We start from the raw sequence: 24,445 nt of genomic DNA, 5'->3' as shown, positions 1-24,445 counted from the left end.
AGCTCTCACTGTAGCACACCACATCGATGGCTGCAGTATTCACAGTAGCCAAGCTAAGCAACAGGCTATCACCTGGCGCGTGAACAAGTAAAATGTGTGAATTGTGATTGGGGGACACAGCCCCTATGCTCCCAGAAAATGCACTCTGGTTCAAGCAATTTATGGAACATTAGCATTTATTTGTGTTATTTCTGTATCTGTCCATGTAATAATACACAGGGACCAATGTTTGAATACTGTAACAGAAGAATCCTTGAGTGAAAATGATTTTTCCTTTGTGCATGTCTACATTTTAGAGCCTTTGGTAATGGGCATGTATTGTTCTTAAAGGTATAGGACTTTCTCCTTTGTTCATCTTATTTTTATGTTTTATCTTCTGTTGGTCACGGTTCCTCAAGTCAAGGACTTAAAGTTGGGCCTGGGCACTGTCCCTGAGCTCTTTTGCTCAAGGCTAGAGCTCTGCCACTTTGAGCCACAGCGCCACTTCTGGTTTTCCAGATGGTAACTGAAGAGAAGAGTCTCCTGGACATTCCTGCTTAGGGGAGCTTTCAGTCAGATCTCAACCTTCTGAGTAGCTGGGGTTACAGTTCTGAGCTACCAGTGCCCATCTTCTGGGTTTTTTAAATAGAAAATAATTAGGAAAAAGAAACTATTAAAGCATACATTCATCATGAGCTCGCATAAAACTTTAGACTATATATACACAGATTCACTTACTGTGTTAGGATGGGATTGGAGAATGGCAACCGAGCTAGGGAAAAAAGCATGGAGGGGGGTCAGGTTTGTCCATGGCAGGTGTCGACAGCACTCTTCTATCTCTAGAGACCGAACAGTTCCAGTCACTGCACTGATAAGACCTTAGAGACATATATGCCTCCAACAATAAGAAACCTTTTTTGTGAGAGATGAAAATCCACTTTTGAAAAGGTTGCACTACAACTTCAGTCCCTCATCAGGAAACAGGACTTGGTTCTCCTGTCTATCTCTAGCTGAGCAGACTCATCTGCATCCAGTAAGGCAGAAACCCAGCACCACTCAGTGCTGGGAATCTGGCCTCAGGGTACAATCTGGGGAATTTCCCTTTGCTGGTGCCAGTTTCAGGCTCGGTATGCAAGGCCGGCCCCTGGTGGTGAGACTTGAATGTGCGCCTTACTTGTGAGCCTCATCTGGAGTAGAGGTTTTGATGGCTGCTTTTCTGCTTTAAATCTGGAGGTCCACAGTTGGTTCTAAATAGCGCACTAGCGTCTTGCTTCCCATTTCTTCTTGTTTCCTTGCTCCCAGGTTTTTCTGGGAAAGCCAGGTCTGAGGACATGGGGCATGGAGTTGCAGGCATGGTCAGCAGGAGTGCCTAAGGGTGGGATGCAGAGGGGTGGGTAGCCTTGGCTCCTCAGCAGGTGGAGTGTGGTGACCCTTGACACTCCCAGCCACAAATGCCAGGCAGGGGCGGCTTGTGGAGCAGGGAGCATCCAGGTCTTCTTGCTGCGTGAAGATGGGACTAGAAGGGGGCGCTCCACTGTCAACAGCGCGCTCCTCTCTGGGGAGGGGGTGGGGGGCGGCGCGGGGAGGTGGAGTATTCTGAACAGCTCCCTGTCCAGAAACTTAGGAGACCTTGGATTTAGAGAAGCTGTCAGGTTGATAGTCGTCCAGAAAGACTCCTTGGGCACACTCCTGTCCACCCCGAGTGCCGGCTCGAGTGCCAGCAGGGGATCTGGCTCGGGAACCTGACTTTAGACGTGAAGAGGCTTCGTGGTGGAAAGCTGAACTTTCTTGGTTTTGCCAAGTGACCAAAGGTTTGTTCCAATCCCCAGGACACGGAAAAGTCTTCTGAAATCTCCGTGGACCCTAACCTGGCCCCAAAGCCCAGCTGTGGGAGACCAGACCTGCAAGGAGCAGAGCTAATGAAAAGCTTGATGCCGGCCTGTGCTCACCAGACAGGCTGGCAGGAAGAAGAGGCCGGTGTAGCCGGTGTAGCCCGAGGCCTCCGGAGCTGGCCAGTGGAGCAGGGAGCAGGAAGGGCGAAAGGGGACTAGACGGAGAATTGGCATCCACGCTCCCATTTCACTAGCATGAAACCATAGAACAAAACGAAAACCCAGACCACCCCGAGGTCCAAACAGGTGAAGAAGCTGGCGCTGGGGAAGAGATGGGGCCGAGTGAGGGGAGAGCAGGCTCTCCTCCGGTGCGCACCGGCTGGACAGCGCGGGCGGGCTGCGGGCGCAGAGCCTCGCAGGCGCCTGGCCCGCCCCGCAGACCCGGCAGGCCGCTCGCCCGCGCTGACGCGGCGCCGAGTCTCACCCACCTTCAAATCGAGGTCTCCGAGTGGAAGCCCACTCTTCGTTTGGGAGAAGCGACCCAGCCAGAGAGGCCAGGTCTCTCTCAAAAGTTAAAAAAGAAAACCCGTGGACATCCACGCGCCGCCGCGTCCCCGGGCTCGGAGAGGCCCTGTGCGCGCGTGGGGTGTTCCGCGCGCGCAGGCGACCCCGGCCGCCGGCTTGGCCCCCGCGGAGCGCTGGGCTCCAGCGCCCTCGCCTGGCGCCTCCGAGAGCGGCCGCCAGAGCCCGCCCGGGTCCGGCCGCGCTGGCAGGGGGAGGCCGCCTCCGCGGGGGCCCGGCCGGAGCTCGGGCGGGCGCGGCGCCGGCGCGGGGCTCCCGGAGGGGGGCGGAGCCAGCGGCTATAAAGGGCGGCGGCGGCGGCCGGCCGCCCCGGGCGAGCGAGCGAGCGAGCGCGCGCCGGCCGGACCTGCGCGGGTCAGCGGAGCGGAGCCCAGGGCTGCGGCGCCACGAGCCGAACCCCGACTTCCCAGAGGAGCTCCCGCCCCCCCCAGCGACCCGACGCCCGGAGGCGAGCCTCCGGCCCGGCCACGCACCCAGAACCCCGAGGTAAGAGGGAAGGGCCCGGGGCGGCGCGGATGAGCCAGCCTGCGCCGGAGGGAAGAGCTCGCCCTGCGCCTCCACCCGGCTCAGGGAAACATCCCCCTCCGTCCACCCCGAGCTGTGCTGTCTGCGTCTGTCGTCTGTATGTCTGTCTGTCTGTCTGCCCGCCCATCCGCGCGCCTGTGGAAGGACACACACCCCTGTCACTGACCTCCGTGCGCGCTGAGGTGTGCGGTCCTGCGCCGGCGTCGGGTGCCGGGGTGGGCGCGGAGGTGAGCGCCCCCGGGGAGGCCCGTTCTGGCTTGCTGGCACAGCTTTTACCCCGCTCCGGATGGCCCGGGGGCTCGCTCGCGGGACGGTGTCCGGAGGAAGAGGGACTTCCCTGGGGCCCGCTCTCGGCCGGAGCCCGGCGCGGGGAGCCCGGCGCGGGGAGCTCCCCAGTGGGAGTGCGCCTAGCAACAGGTCTGCGCCCGGCTGCGCCGCTCTCCGTGCGCGGCGCGCCCGCGGCGTCTTCATGCGTCCCCCTCGGCGCCCGCGCTGCGCGGGAGCTCGGCCGGGAGAAGGCAGCTGGATGTTGGATGATCTTTGCTGACATGTACACGGAGATCCTAAACCTGGCAACGCCGGTGGCAAGGTCGGCGGCAAGAGGAAAGGCAGGGTTCGGGCGGAGAGCAAGCCAGTCAGGACGCGGTGTCCAGCTCGACGCTCCGGGCACGAGGGCCAGGGACAAGCAGGACGACGCTGCCTCAGCATGCTTGGAGAAAGGAGCGACTTCAACCGTCCGCCCCCAGGAGTCCAACCCCGGGGCCGTCCGCCTGGTACCCTGCCAGCAGCTCAGGTCGAGGCCCCGAGTCCTGCTCCAAGCGGCCGACGCTGCCCACAGGTGAGAGTTCCCCTTTAAGACGGACCTTTTGATGTGCGCGCCAGCGCCTGTGAGCCGAGACGCGGAGACCGAGCCGAGACGCGGTCTGGAGCGCCATCTCCACCTCCGCGGTCTGGAGCGCCGGCCCAGGCGCGCCCGCGGGCGGAACCTGCGGCTCCGGTGCCCAGGCGCGGAGCCACCATGGACAGCTCCCAGACGCTTCCTCCACTCCGGGCCTGGGCCCCGGGTCTACTTGGGAGACTGCGCCTTCGTGGCCGATCCAGAGCTGTGAGGGAGGAAGGGAACCGACCCTGGTGTCCTGTCTCGAGGCACCAGCCGCCCACCCACGGTTGAGATGATGGCCAGGTCCTAGCCGGCCCTGCAGCTTGTTCTGCACAGGACCCGTTGGAATCACGGGGGCTCCCCGGGCTTTTCTGTGGCGCGGGCTCTGCCGGGACCCCTGTAGAGGCGCCGCGAGTGCGCGGTGGGGATGAACTCGGCCTGCCTTCTGTGTAGATCACGGGAGCATGGGCTTCTTTCACAAAGCTGTTGGTGTTGGGAAGTTACATTATTTTAAACGACAGAATGGAGACGTCAGGTAGAATAAATTGCAATGAACATCTTGGGAAATGAACGTCTTTTGCAAATGTAGCTATGCTGTTTCCTGATCAAATTAGTTTTCTCCAAACAGCAAATCACTTTTAGAGCAGTTGGGAAGGGTAGATGATGGTTTCAGTTGGTTAATTGGGAACGGAGGAGACAATCTATGGGGATTAATATAGGCATGGAATTAAATATCTCCCTCCTGTGTAAGAAATGACACTGAGCGGCTTGTCACCATCTCCTGAACAGAAGCACGTGTCTTCCATGAGCTGATGTCTCTCTGACTGGTGCGAGACCACGGAGGGTAAAGGCATCCAAAGGTGTCTTCCTTTTTCCTTTTTGAGATGGCACCTGTGACTTTGGGAAAGTCAAGCAATGGTTTTCTGCCTGTTTCCTTATCTTGAACTTGACATAGTACAGTGTGCCCTGCAGGGTTGCTGTGAGAATTAGTGAACACAAATAAAAAGCTGAACCCTGTGTGGACCGAGAATGCTTCCAAGACGGCACTGATAACAGGCACGTTTTAAAGACAGATGTGAATTTCTTTTGCATTATTTACCGCACCCCCATTATCTTTCCTAATTGTTTGATAGGGACTCCATCTCCACTTCATTTTCACACTTGAGAAGTTGTTGATGGGGCTGATGAAACTGCTGAAGCTGATCACAGTGCTAAAAACATGAAAGACAAATGGAAGAAGGTTTATTTGAAGGAACCAGGTCCCTGCCTTTTCCCATTAGTACCACTTGGAGCAAAGATTAAAGTAAGTGATTTTCACAATAATTTCACACCCTCTGCTTCAAATGATCAGTTCTACCTGCTCTTTCTCACACAAGACCTTCTCAGGGGTATCATTGTCTTTCTGGAGATGAAGTGCTTTGGGGCCTGGTTTCTGGGGTGCTTCCAGGACGTGGTGAGGTTGACAGTGTTGGAGCAGACTCTGGTCTTAGAACGCTCACTGCCATGCAGAGGCCCGACGCCTCAGACGCAGGAGCTGACAAGACACTTGCTCACAACATTTATGTTAAAAGTCCCTGCAAACTCTGCATTTCAAGGTTCTATATAGTAGAAATCACTAGTATATGTTACATCACGTGATTAGATAATGGAGTTATAACTCAGTCCTCCAGTTAGGTCATCCCTCCCCCCCAAAGTGTGCATGTGTGTGTGTGCACACACGCATGCACGCATGTGTAAGATAGTGTATATATGTGTTAGAGAGAGACAGAGAGAGAGAGAGAGAGAGTGTGTGTGTGTGTGTGTATGCTTATGCACCCATGCCTATCTGTATATTTCTAGAGTCTGGTATTCTGGCAACCTTAGAATTTCCTTACTTTTCCTCTTAATAGATCAAAAGGAGCAGTGGCTTCCTCACTCTGCAAGGTGTGGAGCTGAGGCATAGCGTGCAGGTCCTGGAAGTCTCTATGCCTCTCATCCACTGGAGTCTGGAGCAGGAGGACCTGGGCCCTGGCCAACGCTGAGGGTAAGAGTTCTTCTGTGGACACCTGTGCAAGCTCCAGTTTCCTGAATGCTTGAGGTTTCCCAGCAAGAAATTACTTTATTAGGGAACATTCTTGACAAAGAGGGCCAGCAAGGGGAGGAAGTGGCTTGAGTGGGGGAAAGGAGCTCTTCATTGGTCCTGTGGCACCCTATTCTATCTGGTACAGTAGTGCCTGAGTCCCATAATAGACATATCAGATAGCAAGAGTGACATCTGGGGACAAGGGCCAGGCAATAGGAAAGGGGATCCCGGCTCCTCTCAATGGGCTCCTTTGAAGACTGCTACCTACATGACCCCATTTTGTACTTTCTGTGGAATTGACAGAGCAGCAAATGCATTTTGCATTTGTAGCTGTGGCTCCTAAGAGAAATGCAGACATCCAGGTTGGCTTCCTAAAAGGGAACTAAGTTACATTTGTGAGTAGGATCTACAAGATCCCATATCTTGAAAAGTCTGAGCTTTGTATCTTTGTCGTGGGCTTGGTGAAGACTCAGATGTTCGATCTGTCTGTATATCAGCTGTCCTTTCTGGATTCTGGCTGGGTTGGTAGGAGGCTGGTAATGACTGTAATATGAGGGATACTTCTCACTGCTTACTGAGCATGGACCTGTTTTCCCCCAAAGCCTGGCTTGTGGAAACTTTGCAAATTAGAGTAGGATGGCGGCCATTATGGTGACATCATTAATCTATGCACCTCTGTTCAGCATCTCCCCTGTGCATTCTTTCTCTGAACTGTTGACAGAGTTGAGCCAGTAGACATTTCCTGTTATGTACCCATCGGCTGGTAATTCTTCCACAGAGAAGATTCATATGAGACTGGTGTCTGTCTCTCCTATTTTATAAACACCCCTGCACACCAGAGAACTGCTGACTGCCTTAGCAGCTTACCTCACTGTGGCCCTGTCTGGGCTCCTGATGGCTTAAGTTTCCATAGCTGCAGGGTATGGACCCTGCCCACAGGACTAAAGGTAATGAGTGGTCCTGAGGGCAGGACTCAGGCATCCCTTCTGTGGCTCTGCTGGTCAGGAAAGATGGTAGTCCTTAGAGTGTCCCTTAGCAGCTGTGTTGAAAGTGACAGTCCTTGCAGCTTTGCTTCTTGCCTGGGCTAACCCCTAGAGCTTGGGCAGGCTTGCCTGGCTATTCTAGGTTTCCTCTTCTCTCCCCAAGATTTGGTTAGGCTGCACTTCTTAGGTTTGAATTTGCAAGCAAACTACAGGGATGCTTGTTATTTGGCAGTTCTGGGATGAAGCCTGAGGGGCTTCATTTCCAACAAGCTCTGGGATGGTGCCTCCAGGTCTGAAGCTCCTGTCAGATAGTGAGGGTCTGTATCCTTCCTTGCAGATTTGCTGGGAATCCAGCTCTGACTCATTTTGTGCTGTCATTCAGATCAATTTATGATGTGTAAACAGATGGACATCAGCTGGTCCTGTGCCCCTGAATGGCCTTGTAAGGACTCTTCAAATTCTTGGAGACGAAGCCATCTTATCAGCAGGATAAATATCTTGAATCTCTTCAATTTTTCCCTTTTCCTAGCCAAAATAATTTTTCCAAAGTCCTCTAGACTGAGTTAGTTCTAAGTGCAAGATCGTTGTACAAATGGCAATTTAGCTCTACCTGGCAGGGGCATTTGAATGCAATTTTGTAGTATTAAGAGATCACTTGGGGAATTTCATCTAACTCTGGTCCCAGACATTGAGAAAGCATATTTATGTTTAAACAACTTTTCTCAGCTAAAAAGACCACAGCAATTTCCTTTTAAACCTGAAAATGAAATTTAAAGCCCAATTATCTTCCTCAGTCCACTCCTGATGGCATTTCTGAGAGGACAAGCCTACTATCACAAGTGCATTCTGGGAACCCAAGGTACAGGTGTCCAGTTGTGTTCGATGACTTGCCACGACTTAAGGGAGCTGAAAATAAAGTACATGTTTTTGATCATCTGTGTGGTGGGCCCTGAGCTAGTTCCTGGGATGCAGAGTTGAACACACAGGTGTTTTTATTTTTGGGGGGTTGCTAGTCCTGGGGCTTGAACTCAGGGCCTGGGCACTGTCCTTGCGCTTTCTTTTTTTTTAAATTGTTGTTTTTATAGTTGGGATAATATATAGCGGGGTTACAGTTACATTCCTCAGGTAATGGTTACATTGCTTCTTGACCCTTGATACCTTGTCTTTGGATTTTCTCAAGGCTAGCACACTACCACTTGAGCCATAGCACCACGTCTGGTTTTTCTGTGTATGTGGTACTGAGGAATCAAACACAGGGCCTCACACTTGCTAGACAGGCATTCTATTACTAGGCCATGCTCCCGGCCTGCACTCAGGTGTTTATCTCAAGGAATCAACAGTCTAGTAGGAGCAGACCCTGAAGTCAGAAGTTGCTCTGCAGTGTGACAGGCACCCAGACCAGTGGGTCACAGGGAGGCAGAGGTGACCTGCTGGGGAAAAAAGGAGGCCTTTGGCTCAGCCAAGGAGGTCCCAGAAAACTTCACAGAGAAAGGATGGAGTTGCCTGGAAGGATTAGCGGAAGATTTCAAGAGCTTTTAGCGCAGTCAGGGATGGGATGGGGTGGGAGGATGGAGTTTAAGACAGGGAACACAGGGAAAGACTCAGAGACAAGGTAGGCCCAAACTGCTTGCCTCCAGAAATGACTCAGCTGTGCAAAGTTCCTTAGTTGCCTTAGATACCTCTGCTCCTTTACTTGTCCGGACCTGGAGTTATACTGTGTAAAATAGCTGTAAGACTTTGAGACCTTTAGTCTCCTGGACCAATGGTTTATTACCACAAAATGTTTATTCTGATGGATCTGCCCGAATATGAGTCACAAATCTGGCTTAGAAAGTGGCTCTTCCTGGGGGCAAAGGCTTGGTATTAGTCCTCAGCCCCCAAAGAATTCCAAAGAACACTGTGGGTTCCCAGGTGCAGTGCTGGAGAACCTGGGTCAGAGTCCGTGTCACTTAAGTACTATCTTAGTTTTGTTATTTTTAAAGTATTTTTTAATGTTCTCATGCCCTGATATTCTTTTGTGCCAACAATTTTCAAGTGAAGCTGGGGTATTGTTTATATAATCTAGCAAATAAGATCATCTTGTGTGTGATAATCTAAAAAATACATGGTATAAGGACCACCAGTTGGAAAAAGATAGCTGAACATTGCACATCCAGAAAACCCAACTCCTAGCTCCTCCTGGGAAGGAGGCTCTGTGCATCTTGTAAAAATAGGCCGTTTATTTTCAATCTTGTCAACCCATCTTAAATTATTAAGGCTTTTCAAATTCTATAACAGCTGGTAATGGAAAATAGTTCATTTCCAGGATATAAATGCTGACACATTCTATCCAGCATTTTAGATCCTTCTCATTGATGTAAAGTAGTCAAGTTTCAATGTAATGAGGATTTGGAGGTGACTGGCAGCTCCTTCCCAGAGGCTTTTGCGTTGGCTGGTGTCACCATAGCAACTAGAATACTTGCCCAGGTATTCCTCCCAGTCCCAGGATTCTACCGCTCTCTGTTGTCTAGGGAGGTTTTCTGTAGGGCAGGACTCAGGTTGGTTGCTGTGTTACCCTGAACTCATGGCAACACGTGGATATCCTAAGCCCTGTGGAACCATCCGTGTGTGGGAAGGGGTGGCGATGCTCACCCTTTCTAGGGGCTATGATGTCTCCAGGGTTAAAGACACCATTCTAGGTGAAGCTTAGTCTTCGTCTGGCTCCATGCGTGAGGAGTACAGGCAGGCCTCCTGTACTCCTCTGGAGTACACTTGCTGGAACTGCCTGGTGGAAATCCCTACATGCAGCGTGGTTCCCTTTGGGTCCTCTGAAGTCGCCATCCCTGTGGTTGTTCTTTCTGTAAAGGACAGGAGAAATGAGCCCCTCAGGAAGAGCACACAGAAGATGGGTCTAGATGAACCATTAAAGCAGTTGTGACTCAAAGCAGGACCACAGGCACTGAGTGATTCACTCTGTGAGCATTTCCCAAAGGTTTGGGAGGAAAACCTCAAACATAGTAGCTAAGTACTTTTCCTTTCCTTTCCTTTAAAATTGTGTTTATTTTCAGAGGAATTCAATCCTTATGCTCCATATCCATTTCCACATCGCACAGCAAAATGTTATTTCACCAACATTGCCAAGCCATGAGTGAGTTCACTCCTTTCTCTTCCCTCCCACCTGTGCACAGCAGAACCCAGGCTCCCAGCTCAGCAACTTTCTGCTTTTTTTAATTAGACATAGGAAATGTAGGTCCCAGAGGGAAAAGGAAAAGCCATATTTATTTAGAATACATTTATGATAAATAATAATAAATGGTCCCAATTTGTTACCTGGCTCATTGTAAACTGTCTTGTATAACTATTTCATGAGTTTTAGGATGTCTCACTATAATGTAATTTATATTGATGGTTGAGGTTTTCTGGTACATTTTTCTTTTTGTGCCTAAAGTAAGATCCCCACTGCCTCACCCTTCTCCTGATGTGAATAAATGCTCCTGTCCTGGGCTAGTTGAGGATGGAAGGTCCAGGTCCTGGCCCAGACACTGGCTCTAGTGCCATCTCCTAGGTAGAGAGCAGCACTGGAGTCAGGCAAGCACTCATTCCTGTCTCCAGGTAACTCCACTCAGGGTCTGAAGCTGCTTTCCTCCTTTCTCCATGCTTACCTACCGGTCTTTCCAAGGCAGGAATAATGGTATGTTCCATGGAAAGACATTTGGCCAATTCTGCTGGACTACTGTATGGCTGTGCCTGTAACTTCTTAGGAAGCTAGTATGTCCATCAGATTTCTCAATTTAGTTCTGGTAGAGAAAGGGAAAGCAGTTATTGGATTTAGAGACTTCCATATGCAAGGATCTCCTCTTGCCTTAAATGACTTTGCAAAAACATACAGGCCTGGTAGCCTTGGTAGTAGGTTAGGTTCACAACTTCCAAAAGGCCTTAAGATTCCTCTGACCACATAATTATGGGTTGTGTATATGCTGAATGAAACTTTCCAGGTGATTGAGAAAGAGTTTAAATCTGTTTTAGATTTTTAAATCATTGGGTAAATTTGTTATAAGTAGTAACAGATCAGCATTTTCTTGAATTTTCTGAGAATGGATATGAAGTGAAGTGCATTTTTCCTTTAGCCATCCCTGTATACAATTACTTTAAGTAAAAAGCTATTTTGACAGGCGAGCGAGAGGGGGGGAGGGATGCTCCTATTGAATCTTGTTTCATAAGCATAAATGGAGCTTCTGCTCTTCTGAGGCTGCTTGAGGACATCAAGCCCCCCCCTCCCCAGATTAAGGGGAGAAGAAGAGTGGAGTCAGCCTTTGAATTGTGTGTCCACTTCATGTCGTAGTCATTGGTGGCCGGTCTAGGGAGCATGGTGCAGAAAGGTGTGATTTCCCTTTGCTGAAGTTGGCTTCTGTATCACAAGCTCATAGCCTTGTCCCAGTGCAACCACCTACCCTGTCCTCATCCATGGACGGGACCCCTGCAGGGTTCACAGCAGCTACTCCTTCCTGTTCTGTGTTCCCCCAAGGACTGGCACGTGCAGGTATCCAATATTCGAATGGACAGATGAATCACCCTTGAATCTGAGTCCCCAAACCCTAAGTATGCACACTTGATCAGCAGAAAAACAAAACAAAACAAATTGATGCTGACTCTTGTGCAGTCTGTTCTAGGACAGACTAAAGCTAGAGCTGCCTTCTGAGACGTCTGAACATCTGTGCCCCTGTGGTTATTCCCATCATCACTGTGAATACCCAGTGTTTACCTAACTCTGGTTGTTCAGGGGCAGAGAAAAGATGGCAGGAGCTGTCAGAGCTGAGAAGCAAAGTACCAGGAAGGAGACAGCCAGAGTTTGTGGTGCATGGGGTCCAGGGACTTAGAAGGGACAATGAACGACCCCCCTCCAGTCTTCTCAACACCTGGCAGATGCTCAGTCCCAAGTCTAGGATCCCTCCTCTCCAAGACACCAGGCAGGCTGGAGTGTGGCTGGTGAGTGAGGGGCAGGCCCCACTTAGTGAAGGACGCTATGATGCATCTTTCAAACTTTGTTCAGGGGTGGGGCAGGCCTACCTGTGTGAAGGAAGCTCCTACAGCCTCTTTCAGACCCCAGATCTTAAAGGGAGAGAGCCCCTTGCACGTGCTGCCTCTCCCAGTATGTGTGGCCGTGTGAAGTCTCTCCTAGAAGAAAAGCCTCCTGCTGGAGCTTCCTGAGACCTGCTGTTGACACTGCTTTCTGTGCACTTATCCACTGGGCCTCACTCCAGTCCTGGGTGGTAAGCACCATTTTTCTTTCATCCCCCTGTTACAGAGGAGGGAATGGAGGGTGTGCAACTTCCTCTGCTCATGGGAAGAAGGATGGGAGTGTTGTGTGGTGCCAGCAAGCAGCAGCACCATCAGCAGGACACAGAGGAGGCCAGGGCAGGGCCAGGGCATGGAGGGATGTGCACGATGCTAGTGGTGTTGAAGGGGAAGCACTGAGTGGGTCTGAGCCCGTGGAGGAGAGTTCCTGAGAAACCAGGCTTGGGAGCTGAGCCCTGGGTAACATTAGGAACACTGGAGGAGGCCAAGAAACCTGGGAAGAATCACCACTGGCTAAGAAATCAGTAACCTCGTCATCTTTCGGAATAAATTAGAAAATTACAGCTGATTGTTTCGCAATTCGCTTTGGCCAGTCCTGGAGCTTGAATGCAGGGCCTGAGCACTGTCCTTGGGCCTTCCTCAAGGTTAAAGCTCTACCCCTTGAGCCACAGCCTTTTCTATGTATGTGGTACAGAGGAATTGAATCCAGGTCTTCGTGCATGCTAGGCAAGCACTCTACCACGAGGCCAAACTCCCGGTCCTGTTTTGCATTTTTTTTTTATCACAATGATACACAGTTTGTACTAGAGAATATCTTCACAGGGAAGTGCCTTTTTCCACGCCTACGTTTTAAGGCAGCATTTACATAGAACTTAGCAAGGATTTAAAACATGGATTTGGATTAATTCTGTTGATCTCACTGGAACTATAGAGAGCTTTGTGAGAGGAGAGGACTGTGGTGAGATCCAAGGTCACTGCTGTACACCCTCTGTCATCCACTTCTCATCCTCGAGAGCTGACTGGGAGCTTGAAACCCAAGATGTGCTTAAAAGGAGACTGCCAGGAAATGGATGAGCCAACAATAGGTGCTCTGCGTCCCACTTGCAAGATAAGCCACCCATGTGTTCATCAGTCTGACTGGTTTACAGAAAAAAGCTAGAGCAGCCTGAAAGCTCTGAGTCTCTGTAAGGAAGATCAAGGAAACCATGAGCTACTACTGCGGTTGCGTAAATCCAAGCAGGAATCAACCATTCTGCACCAAATGTGCAGGAAATAAAGTCCATAATGAATGCTTCTGTGTTGTGATCCAGAGGTGAGGAATAGTGGTGGAGGTACGATCGTGTGAGTAAATAACAATTACTCTATGGCCGCAGAAGAGTGGGAGAGCTGCTTTACTCTTGGAGAAATTTATCTTATTGGAATCCAGTCTGTCTTATAAGGTTCTTATTTGTTTTATTTAAACTTATTGGCCTGTGGCTCAAAGACAGCACTTTGAAAGACAAGAGATGAGATAGCCTGGCACTTTGTGGTAGCCAGGACCAGACAGGAGCCCTGCAGTTAGGCGGCTTTCAGACTTGTGCAGAATGGCCTTCACTAGCCAGCTTGCAGTAAGTACATGCAGTCTCCAGTGTGGCAGGCCGCCCTGGACAAAGAAAACAATCTTTCCCTCACTCATCCCATAGAAGCTGGAGGCCCCCTGAGTTTTGTGCTTGAACTAGCCTCTGGTCCTAGGCTGCTGGAAGAAGAAAGCAACGTGAGGAGCTAGTGAGAGCCAGAGGGCTTTTGTTCCTGTTTAGATGAGCCTATGCTTCCATTTCGGAAGATAACAAAGTAACTACATTCATTTATACTTGGAAAGTCAGAAAGAAAGCAATCATAACTATCACGGGAGATAGCCATGGGTAGAATTTTGCTGAATAGTTTTCTACTATTATTATTGTATATTTTTATATATTGTTGACATAACTTTACTTTGCACATAAGCATTCCATTTACTTGCTCAGTTTCCAGAAAACTGGAAGTAGTGCTGTGGCTCAAGTAGCAGAATGTTAGCCTTGAGCTGAAATGCTCAGAGACGGGGCCCAGGGCCAGAGCTCAAGCCCCATGACAGACAAAAAAAAAAAAAGCGCTACTTTTTGCTAATTTTAGTAGTAAAAGCCATTATATAATATTTTCCTACTTTTACTATAGCAAATACACTAGTTTGGTAGTGTAATTTTTTGTTATAGAAATTTAGTTGTTAAAGTTTATTATTGGGCCAGGAATTTGGCCTAGTGGTAGAGTGTTTGCCTAGTATCCTGGGCTCCATTCCTTGATACCACATACAAAGAAAAAGCCAGAAGTGGTGCTGTGACTCAAGTGGTAGAGCAATAGCCTTGAGAAAGCTCTAGGACAGTGCCTAGACCCTGAGTTTAAACCCCAGGACTGGCAAAAAAAAAAAAAAAAGAAGCTTACTATTTTTCACTTACATCTGTTCTCAATTTAGCTAATTTGCATGAAAAAGATTCCTAGAGCCTGGTGTGGTGGCTCACGCTTGTCGTCCTAGCTACTCAGAAGGCTGAGATCTGAGAATTGAGGTTCAAAGCCAGTCCAGGCATGAAAGTCCACGAGACTCTTACCTACAATTAACCACCAGAAAACCAGAAGTGGCATGGTGGCTCAAGGGGTAGGGTGGTAGCCTTGAGCTAAAGAGCTCAGTGACAACACCCAGGCCCAGAGTTCAAAAAAAAAAAAGGATACCTACAAATGAAACAATGAAACTAATGGGTGAAAATGTATGGATATTTTTTATTCTTTGTAATGCTGCCATACTCAGTCAAGTTAATACTATCACTAAATATGTGAATATTTTTATATACCAAAAATACCTATAGGTGAAAATTCATAGTTTGTAATTAGTATATATTGATTCCTAATGGGGTTGGAGACTATGCCTGTGTGTTGCTTGCTCATTATTTTTGTTTCTTTTGGAAACTGTCACTTCATGACAGTGCTTATGAAAGAGATTTCCATAGTTTTTTCTAGTGTATTTGTGTACTTCTCCGATTTTCCCTCCTGTCTTTTGTAACATGTATGAACTATTCCATGCATCCGAGCCTTCTGATCAGCTGTGTGGTGTTCTCTTTCAGTAGTCTACATTGCTCCCCTGCTGGTAGGTGACTTTTAATCTCTTTGGCTTGTCTGGAATTCCTTTTGGTTCTTGGTGCAAGGAGACACTCTAACCCTATTGTCGCTTTAGCTCCTACTCTCTTATCTAAGCACAATTTCATTGAACAATCTTTTCTTTATCCATTGATTGTGCTGCCAGGAAAAGTGTATTTGATATGGTTACCTGAGTGGGAAATGGGAGAGATCTGATAAAGCTAGAATGGCAGGAATTCAGTCAGACACTTGATCTGATCAGCGGGGCCAGCTTCAAGACTGCATCCTAGCAGAGCAGGCCTGGTTATATCTTAGAGGCCCTGCAGATCTGAGGATTTAGCCAAGTGAGGATTAGGTGGTGGCATGTTGGACCACTGCCTGCCCGCCTGCCAGATGCAGGCAGTCCTTGTGCAGTGCTGGCTGGGGAGCTGCGTGGAAGGCCCCTTCTGGGAGCCTGGTCCTCTTTTCTTCATGAATTCAGGCCTGACAGATCACGCTGGGGCTTCCATCTGTGCCTCAAGCTAGGGGAGGAACAAAGTCACCACCATGTGTATTCTCTTTATTCACAACTGGTGTGAGGAAGTGTGTTCACAGGCTATCTGGAAAAGGTTACTGAAATCACTCCATTCTTGTGGGTTCTTCAGGCACCTCTGTGGTTGCAGATCACACTGAGTTGTGTGTTGTGTGGAGGGTGTTTTGTGTGTCCACACCCCCTCATTCTGGATGGAGAGGAGAGTAAAATTGCATTTTATTCACAGAGGTATGAATCTTATATCAGAAGCTGACAGGTGGAGGCTTTTTCCCTTTGGGTGATGAATGGATGGATGGATGGATGGATGGATGGATGGATGGGTGGGTGGATCTCAGGGGCTGAGTGTGTCTGCTCTTCTGGGCCTTCCCAGCTGAGACATGTGGCATTGACTTAGGGAATTGTTGGTAGTTCACTTGCATAGGAGCCTGAAAAAGCTATGATGTTCCTATCCTCTTATATTGGGACATTATTTTTATTCTGGCTTCACATGTCACTGTGCAGAAGACATGGGAATGGAGAGAGAAAGTAAGGATGAGGGCCGCGAGTTTGGCTAGTGGTAAAGTGCTTGGCTAGCATGCACGAAGACCTGGGTTCGATTCCTCGATACCACATACATAGAAAAAAGCCAGAAGTGGTGCTGAGGCTCAAGTGGTAGAGTGATAGCCTTGAGAAAGTCCAAGGACAGTGCTCAGGCCCTGAGCTCAAGGCCAGGACTGGCAAAAAAAAAAAAAAAAGTAAGGATGAGAGGAGGATACCATTATAGTCCATATGCCACTCTCACCGCTGGTGGAATTGCTGCATTGCAGTCACGAGTTGTTCCCACTTCTGGTGGAATTGTATTGCAGTGTGTGTCCTTCCCACCTGTGGTGGAATTGCTGCATCACAGTCATGTGTCGTTCCCACCTCTGGTGGAATTGTTGTATTGCAGTGTGTGTTGTTCCCACCGCTGGTGGAATTGTTGCATTGTGGTCCATGTGCATCCCCACTGGTGAGGAAACTGGTGCATTGTGATCCATGCGCCTCCCCGCTGATGAGGGAACTGGTGCATTGTGGTCCATGTGCATCCCCGCTGATGAGGGAACTGGTGCATTGTGGTCCATGTGCATCCCCGCTGATGAGGGAACTGGTGCATTGTGGTCCATGTGCATCCCCGCTGATGAGGGAACTGGTGCATTGTGGTCCATGTGCATCCCCGCTGATGAGGGAACTGGTGCATTGTGGTCCATGTGCATCCCTGCTGATGAGGGAACTGGTGCATTGTGGTCCATGTGCATCCCCGCTGATGAGGGAACTGGTGCATTGTGGTCCATGTGCATCCCCGCTGATGAGGGAACTGGTGCATTGTGGTCCATGTGCATCCCCGCTGATGAGGGAACTGGTGCATTGTGGTCCATGTGCATCCCCGCTGATGAGGGAACTGGTGCATTGTGGTCCATGTGCATCCCCGCTGATGAGGGAACTGGTGCATTGTGGTCCATGTGCATCCCTGCTGATGAGGGAACTGGTGCATTGTGGTCCATGTGCATCCCTGCTGATGAGGGAACTGGTGCATTGTGGTCCATGTGCATCCCCGCTGATGAGGGAACTGGTGCATTGTGGTCCATGTGCATCCCTGCTGATGAGGGAACTGGTGCATTGTGGTCCATGTGCATCCCCACTGATGAGGGACTTGGTGCACTTGGTATGTTGATTTGTTGTCACGTTCTGTTGCCTGGATCCTGCTGCTATCATCGTAGTGTGGGCTTGTCACCTATATCATCCAGCATCTGAGTTGTCAGCTGACCTTCTTGAGATGTGTTGGCCATCCATACTTTGAGGGCAACAAGAGGCACAGGGTGAGAGTGCCAGTGCCCAAGAAGGTGGGGGCCATGGGGAGAAGAGAGCACAGGCACAGAATCTTGGCTGGCACATGGCTTAAGCTGGCAGGGGTGACAGGGGTGACTAGAGTCTGAAAGTGGCCTGCTTGTGTATTTGCCTTCCTACTGCCTCTGCCTTCAGTAGGCCATGGGTTCCCAGCCAGATTCTCCATATTTAGTATTATTATTGTTGTTGTTGTTGTTATCTATATATCAGATAGCCTGTGCAGAACATAAGCTTCACTACCCAGCGTGCAGTGCCATGCAGTCTCCAGTGTGGCAGGCTTCATCCTTACCCACGGTGTCAGCAGTGCCACTCCTGAGCTCCGCCCACACACCCAGAGGTTGGCAGGGCCATGGCTCCAGTTCCAGCTCCCAGGGATGGTCTCCCCATCTTTAAAGTAATGATCGTGGGGCGTGGGCTGGCTAAAAGGGTGAATCACTCTCCTGCAATTCTGGCCCAGTTCCTACCACTCTTCTCGAATTGTTAAATGATTAGCTAGACCTATGGGCTTTCCTTGTCCTGAAAGGGCCCTTCCATGTTCACATGGAGATCCTATGTCTTGTCCTGGCTTCTCAGTCTAAAAGGAAGACAGACAAACCCAGAAGAGAGTGGTGTAAAGCAGGCTTTCCACCCAGGTGATGACCCAACCACGCAGAACCTCCCTTGGGGCCGTGGGTGGCTGGACTCTGTCTGCCCATCCACATGGAGGCTGGTGGGTCAGCTCCCTAGCCTAGAGAGCGCAGGCTTCAGGTAATGGTCACCTGAGGGCCAGGACGCAGTGCTGTTCTCCTGAGAGAAGCAGCTGGCTCTGGTTTGGACCACCCTTTCAGGCATTGTACCTGGAAACCACAAACCGAGGAGTTGTGTTAAAAAACAAAAACAACAAGAGTCACATAAGAAGAGAAGCAGTGTAGTGGGAAATTTCCTGATTAGGAGGCAAGACTGAAGGTGATGACACAGGGTGAAAATTTGTGTTCATTGCCTATCAAAACTTGCCTACACCCCTGTGAGGTGTTCAGATCGTTTGGGAAGGATAGAGCCAGACATGTCCCCTCTGTGTGGGGCTCAGTTCTCGTTTCTCCTGGCTCCAGGGCTGCTGTCTCTGCTTTGCCTCTGACTCAGGTTCTCCGGTGGTGAGGGACTATTTTGGGGAGCTCAGTGACCACCATCTAGTGCAGCTGGGATCCCAAGGTCTCATGTTAGCTAAAATGCTCAGGTCTCCATGCCTTGCATGTTACTGAAGAAAGTGATCTCTCTGGAGTAATTTACTAATCAGTGCTATTGCTGCCCAGCCAGCAAACACATGGGCAGGGCCTTCTTTCCAGAAGAGATACCTAGCATGGTGGAAAGAGTTCTGTCTGCATTGTGGGACAGTGTGAGTGGCGTGGGACCTGAGCCTCAGTCTCCTCAGCAGTAAACAGGAAACTTGCCGTGGGTTGTCTCCAGGCTCCTCTGCCCTAACACCTGGTTGGCCATCGCACCAGAAATCCAGGGGCAAAACTCTTACACAGGACGAGACTTGCTGAGAGCCCATGTGTCTTTCCCAGTGGATGACTGAGTCGTTTCATGTCACGTGAGTTTTCAAACCCCAGGAAAGATTCTGATGTTAGCGTAAATGTTTTCTTTTCATAAGTAACTGAGATCTTCCCTATAACAAACAAGTTCTACCATAACACCTCAACTAGGGGCAAACAAGAGACCTACTGGTCGTTGCTTTCATCCTTGCCAGGAAAGCTTTACTTTCTCTCTGACACAAGAGGTGACCAGGCCTGAAAGTTCTCAGAAGAGCAAGGCCAGAAGCTAGTCATCTGGTGCTATAGAGTTATTCTGACCCCATGCCCAAGAACCCCAGCTTCTGTATTAACACCTAACTGGCTTCTGCCACCACACTGAAATAGGTAAGGCAGAGGGCTGCCTGCTGGTCCAAAGAACACACTCTGAACACTGAGAAAATCCGAGATCCCATCAGCCCTGGAGAGAGAGAGGCTGCTTCACTCCCTGCCCGGCCTGCCAGGAGCTGTTTGTACTCTGGGAGTTAGAGTGGAGGCAAAAGGAATACACAGAAGAAGACGATTATGGGTATTTTAAAACCTGCCCCTTCCTGCCCAGCCTGGGACAATATTTACAAAGTAGACATGCGAACAAGCAGACCTTCTTTTTGGGTTTAAATTACGTACTGATCCAGGTTCTCCCCGCTGGAGCCCTTGCCCAGCAGTTAGGTATTTAAAAAGCATTTTTGCCAGCCAGCTGCCTGCCTTTGCCAGGTGGTTTGCTGTGGTTTAGTGCTCTTATCCTGGTAAGATGCAGACTTTTTGGAAAGGAAAGCATTCCTATGATGTCCATTATTGACTTATGTTATTTAAATATATGCAAACAAAACTAGGCACAAATTCCTTCAGCTTATAAATCTTATACCTCCATAAGTCTAAAACAAATTTACAAATGGCATGCAAACAAAGCCAAATCTAAATCTCTGATGTTGAAATTAATGGGAAAAAAAGAGCTTTACCTTTCTATTCTATATTTCTCTTGCTAGTATCTTGATTGGTGTGTGTGTGTGTGTGTGTGTGTGTGTGTGTGTGTGTGTGTGTAAAAGACTACTGTTTGAATTATCGTATACAGCTTTTCCCACTTTTAAACACTGAACTATTCTGAGCCAAGAATCTGTTACTTGATCAAGCCTGTTTAACAGCAGGAAAAGGAAGATCCAAATATCTAGTGTTAAAAAAAAGAAAGAAAGAAAGAAAGAAAGAAAGAAAGAAAAGAGAATTCAAGCTTTGAGCCAGGTACTGGTGCCTCATGCCCATAATCTTAGCTACTCAAGAGGCTGAGATCTGAGGATGGTGGACCAAAGCCAACTTGGGCAGGAATGTACATGAGACTCCATCTCTAGTTAACTGCAAGAGAACAACAACAAGAAAAATCCTTAAGTGAAGCTGTGACTCAAATGGTAGACTTGAGCAAAGAGGCTTGAGAATAGTTCCCAGGCCCTGATTTCAAGCCCAAGATCAGGATCAGTACACACACACACACACACACACACACACACACACACACACACACACACACACTCTCAAATTTGAGCTCTGGTTAATGGAATATTCTTAGGTTGTGTGTTTTGCTTCCTTTCAATAAGCAATTCAATACTGGTGTAGAGACTAGATCTGCATAACACATCTGCATAATACAGCAGATACTCCAGCTTGTACCTGTATGTACCTTGTTTTTCCAGTATTTGCTAATACTGCCCTGGGAAATCTTGTTGGAGGGTACCTTGCCATTATTTGATCTTGACTTACCCTAGTATGCACCTACAAGGGCTGGTCCTGGAATGCATGCAGTGTTTCTTCATCCCATCCATCTAACCATGTGGCTTACTTGGGGGCTGGGTGGGGGGGTGTCTCTGGACCGTAAGAAAGACAAACAGCCACACGGTTATACGATTCCTACCTCCAATGGTGGCCTCCAGTTGACGCACTTGCATTCATAGTTCTGTGAGGGTGCCGCTGTTGCTTTCATGCTTGTGCAGACCTGTCTGTACAAGGCCTCCCTCTGGGGTGGTGAATATCTTGCTGAGTGTAGAGCTGTGTGTTTATAGGCAAGTGTTCTCCTAGAAAGCCTGCTGGAGAGGGCATTCCTTGAGCGAGGACCACTTCCTTCCCAGGTACCTGAAGATTCTATGATCAGATAGCCGAGAATACGGCAGGACAGCGTCCCCTTGACCTCCTCCTCCTGCCCAGTTTCACTGTACTCAGTCAGTGTCCCAGGAGCCACACAGATGCCTGTCTTCTAATGTCTGTCAAGGGCTAATTCAATTAGAGGCTTTGAGGCTTGCTGTGAAGTCCTCTTGCTTTCTTATTTATGATGCTAGCTGTTGTAAAAGAACAGAGATTTGGGGATGGATCCAAATCCTGCCTTCAACCTTAATCTGGTGGCCTTGAGTGTGTTACTCATTCTCACCTGCATGATGGACTTAATCCAGCCCACCCCAGGCTTATTCGGAGGGTGTGAGTTAAGGCATGCACGGGGCAATGCAGAAAGCATATGAACACATTCAGGAAATGAGAACCACTTTGTTATTCACAAGGACATTTGATATTTTAAGCTGTATTGGAAATATTTTCATACTTTTCAGCAGGCAGAATTGGCTCACTGATTGGATGAACCAGACTTATGGTTAGACATGTTTATTTAAAAAAAAACCATTTGGTCATGTTTTTTCTAATGCAACAGGAAAGCAACTCATTATGTCTAATTTATTAGGCCAGTAAGGTGCTGGAGCAAATACATCATGGGTCAACCAACGACCACAGCACTCAATCTTGAAAGGTTCATATGACCTACTAGAAGGTCAGAGACAAATAATAGCCTCTTTGAAGAATGTGTTGATCCTGGATACCCTTCCTTACCTGTCAGTTGCAGTGTGGACTGGCGTCAAAGGAATCTGTAGCTTATGACACTGCCATTATTTACTTTTACAACGAAAAATTACTCCTCATTTTATGAACGTGTTTGTCTCTTGAAAAATTAAGAGCAAACAGGTGCTGGTGGCTCACACTGTAATCCTAGCTACTCAGGAGACTGAGACCAGAGACTAGACTGGGCAGGAAAGTCTGAGACTCTTATCTCCAGGTAACCACCAAAAAGAACAGAAGTGGTGTTTGCCTCAAGTGGTAGAGCACTACTCTTAAACCAAAGAGCTCAGGAACAGCACCCGTGCCCAGAGTTCAAGCCCTGTGACTGACAGGGCATAAAACATAAAAATGAGGGGCCGGGAGTTTGGCCTAGTGGTAGAGTGCTTGCCTAGCATGCACGAAGACCAGGGTTTGATTCCTGGGTACCACATACATAGAAAAAAGCCGGAAGTGGTGCTGAGGCTCAAGTGGTAGAGCTCTAGCCTTGAGAAAGTCCAAGGACAGTGCTCAGGCCCTGATTTCAAGCCCAGGACTGGCAAAAAAAAAATAATAAAAAAATAAAAAATGAAAATGAAAGCCAACAACAAGCTCAGTTGTAAAGTGCTTGTGTAGCACAGCCAAATCTCTGGGTTTGAGTCCCAGCACTGCAAAATAATGACTATCCTAATTTGACCATGAGTGGAGTACTTAACCTTTTACTGACCAGCTTCTGGTCCCTGTGTTAGGAGGTTAATAAGAAACGGCACCAGTGGCTCACCCCTGTAATCCTAGTTACTCAAGAGGCTAAGATCTGAAGATCACAGTTCAAAGCCAGCCTGGAAAAAGCTGGAACTGGCACTGTGGCTCAAGTGGTAGAGCACTAGCCTTGAGCAAAAAGGAGCACAGGGACAGTGCCCAGACCCAGAGTTTCAGCCCCAGGAATGGCAAAAGAGAGAGGAGGTGGGGGTCAGGGGGAGAGAAGTTTCTTAAGATGGAAGCAACAACAGCATCCCCTTCAACAGGTTGTGGTGAGTGAGGACTGCATGAGTTTGGATGGGGTGGGTGTGGAGCTGTCCCTCCACTACAACAGGGCAAAGCTCATGCTCTCTGTTGGCTCTCAGGGTGACCCACAGGCAGGACATCTGTCTCCAGCCCAGCCTGGTCTGAAGTTCTCTCTCCATCCAGGTCTGGGTAATGTGTTGGTCGCTCACTCCTTTGACAGGGAAAATGCTCTTGAAGTTTGATATGCCTGATAATCTCTTCTTCATCCCCCAAGATTCAGCTCACTTCTTAGCGCCCTTCTCTGTCTCCACTCCTGATCTTCAGGCAGAGGGCTTAGGTGCCTTAGAAGATGTCGCTGCACTGAGGCCTTCACCTGGGACTCCAGGGACAGATAGGGTTGGGCCTGGTAAGATGGGAAGAGGGGGCTCCTTGACCCTGAAGCTCAGACCTGGAAACACTGCATGGCCCTGCAGAGAAATATGCATTTCCACAAAGTTATTACTCTCTCCAGTTTGCCTCCCAGTACCCTCTGGCTATAGTAGCTTCTGTCTTATGATCCTGTCTTTGTTTCATCAAAGCCATGTGCTTTTAAATTTTATTGAGGTCATAACTGAGATATTTTGTTCTGTTGATTCTTGTTTCTGGTAAAATTATTATTGTCAGTAACAATTTTTTTCATGGGCTCCTTTTAAATTTCTTTGGGTTTTTATTTTTATTTTTTGTGCTACAACTGGATTTTGAATTCAGAGCCTTTCTTTCAACTTGGCTTTATGATTATCTATGGTATTCTACCACTTGAGCAACATTTCCCAATCCAGCTTTTTGCTGGCTAGTCAGAGATAAGCTTCTAGGACTCATTTGCCTGGCTGTCTCCAAACCCTGGAGATTTGAGATTCTTAGATTTTAGCTAAGATTATAGGTACAATTCACTGGTACCGAACCTTAATTCATTTTTTTTAAATAGGAGTTTACAATAATAGGTTTAACCAATAGATAAACAACATTTTATCAAGACATGGACAAAACCAGAGAGCCATATTCTCTGTGTAATCTACCTCCTCCTTCCTCCCCCCACCCCGAAAAAGGGCATATGTCCAGAAGCTCAGCTTGGCCAGCTATACAGGGAACTTCTTTCTACACTGGGTCCTACTTTGAATACCTCACATTTTAAATGTCTGTTTTTGGTTTGGCCTGGCCTTTTTAGTGGACTCAATCCCTGTTTGCAGTTCTCCTCCATGAAAAAAAATCTTCAAATTCTTTGGTCATGAAAACAAGGCGGAGAATATTTCCAGATAGCGTGGCTATCAGAACTCAGTGAGGAAACATATGGAGAGTTTAGTGTGTGGTAGATCCACAGTGAGTGCTCCGTACCTCTCCCTCCCTCTCATCTCCTCCATCCCTTCCCCCAGTTTCCTCCTTCCTTCTTTCTCCCACCCTCTTCCATTCCTCCCTTCCTTCCTCTGTTTCTCCCTCTTTCCTTCCTTTTCCTTAGTCTCTTAGTTATCAAAAACTTTAGAAGTTGAGATAAATATGCTCTACTTAAAGCATCTGTGCCTTCAAACAAAGAAAGCAAAAAGATCATGTTTCATTAGCAGGATATTTAGAAACCTATGGAGAT

The 24,445-nt window shown here is 48.6% G+C and overlaps 1 protein-coding gene and 1 long non-coding RNA gene across 2 annotated transcripts in view; both read left to right on the top strand.

Annotated features, from left to right (window-relative positions):
* The first annotated feature begins 2,796 nt into the window (after window positions 1-2,796).
* Cemip (cell migration inducing hyaluronidase 1) overlaps window positions 2,797-24,445 on the top strand; it is an 86,632-nt gene continuing 64,983 nt past the window's right edge. Inside the window, exon 1 of the mRNA XM_090321546.1 lies at window positions 2,797-2,879. The gene's annotated coding sequence lies outside the window, so the exon portion shown is untranslated. The remainder of the gene's footprint in view (window positions 2,880-24,445) is intronic.
* Window positions 3,629-5,812, top strand: LOC150044507 (uncharacterized). Its single transcript, XR_016533154.1, has 3 exons — window positions 3,629-3,756; window positions 4,932-5,101; window positions 5,688-5,812. It is a non-coding gene; the product is annotated as an uncharacterized LOC150044507 (long non-coding RNA).

This window comes from Megascapheus bottae, chromosome 30 (assembly GCF_031878675.1).
Source record: "Megascapheus bottae isolate mThoBot1 chromosome 30, mThoBot2.hap1, whole genome shotgun sequence".
In the NCBI taxonomy this organism is placed as follows: Eukaryota; Metazoa; Chordata; class Mammalia; order Rodentia; family Geomyidae; genus Megascapheus; species Megascapheus bottae.
The sequence above is the reverse complement of the archived record's forward strand: the minus strand, read 5'-3'. Positions and strand labels throughout refer to the sequence as shown.